The 5,335-nt window shown below is 47.6% G+C and overlaps 1 long non-coding RNA gene across 1 annotated transcript in view; it reads left to right on the top strand.

Moving 5' to 3' along the window:
• LOC134933360 (uncharacterized) overlaps positions 1-519 on the top strand; it is a 4,047-nt gene extending 3,528 nt beyond the window's left edge. The window contains exon 2 of the long non-coding RNA XR_010179680.1: positions 1-519. This exon is cut by the window's left edge and continues 576 nt beyond it. This is a non-coding gene — a long non-coding RNA (uncharacterized LOC134933360).
• Positions 520-5,335: the final 4,816 nt, after the last annotated feature.

The following is a 5,335-nucleotide window of genomic DNA, read 5'->3' as shown; positions in this document are numbered from 1 at the left end:
TTACGTAGGGGTTCTGGGATTTGACGAGTTTGCTGGTAGAAGTCATTTTCAAAGAAAGCCACAAGGCTACAGTAAAGGCTTTTTGACCAAGGGTGAACATTCCGCAGGGGCAGAGGAGGTGCAGCTTGGGAAAGTCTAGGGATGGCCATCGACCATCAATGTTTTAAAATCATCAATTTATGGTCGATGATGAATACTTTTACCATCAATGGCTGAGAACCAAATGGTTTTCCGCTATGGATGGTAAGAGGCCGATGGCATTGTTTGTTTGTTTGTTTTTAAGTGTCCATAACGCACAGTCACTACTGCTGCCGCCGCTGCCCTGCTGACTGCTGACACAGTCCTCTTCAGTGAAAGTCCCGGCCCGGTAGCAGAGCCAGCGGCAGCCGCAGCAGACACTGGCTGCTCAGCTCAGCTGTCGCCTGTCAGTCACTCAAAAGCCCCGCCCACTGTAACTGTCTTCATAGCCAGGGAAGGCGGCTACTTGCCTTTAATGAAATAAAATATTCATTAACTCTCTGTGTGCATCTTTATATTTTTTTTCTGTACAGCTTCTGTGGAGCTACATGTTACTAAGCTGCGGCTGACAGTCGTGGGTATGCTGAAGCCTGTGGTTTCACAAGCAATAACCAATGGCTACCAGGGTATACTGGGACTTACAGTGTTAATACCAGAAGCAATGGAGACCATATCTGTCACTCCAGTGTTTACAATTTTTACAGTTATTAATGTCCAATGATATTCAAAAGGAAGCTATGTCACCAGGGGCACCAAGAGGTGTGAGGCATGACTGGGGGGTTATGGTATAATAGTTTGACAGTGAAAATGATGACACTACATGGCCAACATACACGAGGTTGACATGGGCAAAAGATCTACACAAGCAATATGGAAATGGTTGACACATGAAAAGGTTGACACACATTTATTTATGTTCTTTGGGTGTCAGCTTGTAGGTTTTAGCAAATGAAATCCCAATTAGTGTACTGCTCCACCTTGCATGGTAATTAGTACACCCGCCCCTCCCCCTCTGTGCCGCTGATTGTTTTCACTTGATTTTCATGGGTTCAATTCCTACCATGGCCCTAATTGTGTGGAGTTTGTATATTCTCCCTGTACTTGTGTAGGTTTCCTCTGGTTACGCCGGTGTAGGTTTCCTCTGGTTACGCCGGTATCCATAATCAAGCATATACAGGTAGATTGTAAGCTCCACCATACGCACACACAGAGGGAGTTTCAGAGTACCTAGAAATCCCTCCGGCCGCTGATCCATCAGTGTTGTTAACTCATTTTTTTGTGTGTGTATACAGTGTAAGAAGAATCTCAGGGTGACTGCACCCACGCGGCTGTAGCAGCTCCCTCCTTACACAAACAATAAGAGAAGCTTGCTGCTGGGTGCCTGTAGGGGGAGCTGCAGTGACAGTGCGCAGGTCCTCTCAGGCAGTACGTGGAGTATTGAGAGAGACCTGGTGAGGGCACTGGGCAGGCAGTGGATGTGTCCGGTGCTCTCACTGACTCTAGGTGCGTGTGACACCGCCCCCTCCATGCCACCTCCTTTGTGACCTAGCTGCTCCCTCCCGTAATAAAACATACCTCCCAACTGTCCCAATTTTCGCAGGACAGTCCTGTTTTTTGGGGACTGTCCCGCTGTCCCACCAATGGGCTTCAGTGCCACACGGTGGAGGGGAGGGGGACGTTGGGTGGCTGGGGACATGGCTAGCAGCTCACAGACAAGAACATTGTGACAAAAATGGTGGTTTGGCTCACTATTGCAGATATTCCCACGAAGCCACACCTTTTTTCCAAGGTAACGCCCCCTTTTCATAGGCGCTACTGGGACATGGATGATGTTGGGAGGTATGAATATAATATGCTGGCCGGGAGAGTTACATGCTGCTCCTATTACTGCAGCAGCTTGTGTGAGTTGTATGTAATATATGCAGGGCCGTCTTTTCGTATGGGCTAAATGAGCTCTTGCCCAAGGGCCCCAGGAGTAAAATGGCTAGGCTGATAGCTGAGGGTCCCCTCTTTTCAGGGGTACCAGATTTTTAGAAAATCGGCCCTGGGGAACCGGAGATATCCGACTTCAAAGCAGTGGTCCCCATCCTAGCCTGATAATTGTTCTTCCCAGCCATATATCTCGGGTTCTGTCTGACTTAGAGTTTTTATGAGGGTATATTCCAAAAGCTGGGACTCTCCCCTTTTGGGGCACACTGGCAGCTTGTCTATACTATGCCCAGAACCAGAGATATCACCCTTCCAGCAGCTGGTCCCTGCTCCAGCTCGACATGCCCAATATGCAGTTTTAAATTTTCATTGGTGGATTACTCTGGCTCCTGAACTCTGATCCCCAAGTCCCCAGCACCTACTGAAAGGTGGGACTCTCTAGCTTTTTATCCCAAAGCTAAGAAATCTATTTTCAGGAACTTGAGATATCTGCAGTCAAGCAAGCTGCCCTCCCACCAGAAAATTATGCATATTAAGCCCACTCCACTATCGATACCTCCCCTACGTATTAAACACCCCCTACTGCCCTGGAAGTCATGAACCAGGGCCCTTTCATTCAGCCCAATGTCCCCTTATACAGTTTAGTGTTCTCCTTCCTGCCCCATCTGTGCAGTAAAGGAGTAATTAGCAGAAATTATTTCTCCAGGTCCTACATGCTGAGCGACAGATAGAACACCCCCTACCGCACGCGGGACATCAAAGCTGCCACTGCCAGTACCCCCCACCCCTACTGCTGGAGGATGGGTAGGGGCCCCAGTGCATTGCTGTGCCCAGGGGCCTACACTGCTGTTAAGACGGTTCTGTATGTATGGTATGTATTCATGGATGTAGTGTGTGTGTGTGTGTGTGTGTGTGTGTGTGTGTGTGTGTGTGTGTGTGTGTGTGTGTGTGTGTGTGTGTGTGCTATGCATGTATGTATGTATGTATGTATGTATGCTGTGTGCATGTATACTGTGTGTGTGTGTGTGTGTGTGTGTGTGTGTGTGTGTGTGTGTGTGTGTGTGTGTGTGTAAGAGTGTAGCTACCATAGGTGCAGGCAGTGCAGCTGCTCTGGGGCCCAGAGCTGAGAGGGGCCCACCTTCCCTGTCAAAGTTGCATGTGATATAGGGGCCCTTATAAACTTTTGGCCCCTGGACCTGCTTATTGTAATAAAATGAACTGGAGAACATTCTAATGTTACCTAATATGAACTGGAGCACTGTAATGTGGCTCAATATGAAGTGGAGGCACTATAGTGTGGCGTAATATGAAGGGGGGCACTTCCTGTTTTCATGTGACATAATATGAAATGGGGACACTATGTCAAAAATGTGAATTAGGTGTACTGTGTGGCATATTGCGTACTGGGACAGCCCTACAGTGTGACATAATGTGAACTAGGGCACTTTTGTAGTTCAAAAATACACTAGGCACTACTATGGTTTATACAATAAACTAGGGCACTGTTATGGAGCATAAATTAATAACTGCTGCAGACAGGAGTCTCTCAAGAATCATTGGGACAGGGGGCCCAAAAAGGTTGGGGCAACCAGAGATTTTGTAAAAAAAAAGATTTTAATTACCTACTGGTAAATCCTTTTCTCGTAGTCCGTAGGGGATACTGGGATTCCATTTAGTACCATGGGGTATAGACGGGTCCACTAGGAGCCTTGGCCACTTAAAGAATTTGATAGTGTGCGCTGGCTCCTCCCTCTATGCCCCTCCCACCAGACTCAGTCTAGGAAACTGTGCCCGAGGAGACGGACATACTTTGAGAGGATAGATAAGGAAAGTGGTGAGATTACGAACCAGCACACATAGAACAAGAGGAAAGCCATGCTAACCAAACTTGAAAACAGGAACAGCAACAGCTGAACCATAAAACATTACTGAACCAAGTAACAGTGAAGGAAGAACGAAGCAGCGGGAGCCCAGTATCCCCTACGGACTACGCGAAAAGTATTTGCAGGTAGGTAATTAAAATCCTATTTTCTCTTACGTCCTAGGGGATACTGGGATTCCATTTAGTACCATGGGGAGGTACCAAAGCTCCCAAACCGGGTGGGAGAGTGCTGAGGTTCCTGCAGAACTGATTGACCAAACTGAAGGTCCTCAGAAGCCAAAGTATCGAACTTGTAAAACTTAGCAAATGTGTTCGAACCTGACTAAGTAGCAGCTTGGCAGAGCTGTAAAGCCGAGACACCCCGGGCAGCTGCCCAAGAAGAACCCACCGACCTAGTAGAGTGGGCCTGTATAGATTTTGGAACCAGCAAGCCTGCCGTGGAATAAGCATGCTGGATAGTGAGCTTGATCCAGCGTGCACTGAATTGCTTTGAAACAGGACACCCAATTTTATTGGGATCATAGAGAACGAACAGCGAGTCGGAATTCCTGTGACGAGCTTTTCTCTTTACATACACCTTCAAAGCCCTCACAACATCCAAAGACTTTGAAGTAGCAGATGTGTCCATAACAGCCGGAACCACAATAGGTTGGTTGATCTGAAACGCGGACACCACCTTAGGAAGAAATTGCTGACGAGTTCTGAGTTCAGCTCTGTCCTCATGGAAAATTAAGTAGGGACTCTTGTGAGACAACGCCCCTAGCTCCGACACATGTCTTGCTGAAGCCAAGGCCAACAGTTTGACGGTCTTCAACGTAAGGTACTTTAAGTCAACCACTTGTAACGGTTCAAACCAGTCTGATTGGAGGAACTGCAACACCAAATTGAGATCCCAAGGTGCCGTGGGAGGCATAAAGGGAGGTTGGATGCGCAGAACACCTTTCAAGAACGTCTGGACCTCAGGGAGAGAAGCCAATTGTTTCTGAAAGAAAATAGACAAGGCTGAAATCTGGACTTTCATGGAGCCTAGACGTAGGCCCATATCCATTCCCGACTGCAGAAAAAGCAGGAGACGTCCCAGATGAAATTCCACTGCAGAATATTGTCCACTCACACACCAAGAGACATACTTCTTCCATATACGGTGGTAATGTTTAGACGTTACCCCCTTCCTGGCTTGGATCATAGTCGGAATGACCTTGTCAGGAATCCCTCTCCTGGCTAGAATCAGCTATTCAACTTCCATCCCGTTAAACGTAGCCACAGTAAGTCTTGATAGACCAACGGACCCTGTTGCAGAAGATTCTCGCAAAGAGGTAGAGACCACGGATCTTCGATCAGCATCTCGAAAAGATCTGCATACCAGGGCCTTCGCGGCCAGTCTGGAGCAATGAGGATTGCTTGAACCTTTTCCCTTTTTATACTGTTTAGAATTCTTGGGATCAGAGGAAGTGAAGGAAACACGTACACCAGCTGGTAGATCCACGGAGTTGTCACAGTGTCTAC

Source organism: Pseudophryne corroboree, chromosome 6 (genome assembly GCF_028390025.1).
Source record: "Pseudophryne corroboree isolate aPseCor3 chromosome 6, aPseCor3.hap2, whole genome shotgun sequence".
NCBI lineage: Eukaryota > Metazoa > Chordata > Amphibia > Anura > Myobatrachidae > Pseudophryne > Pseudophryne corroboree.
The sequence above is the reverse complement of the archived record's forward strand: the minus strand, read 5'-3'. Positions and strand labels throughout refer to the sequence as shown.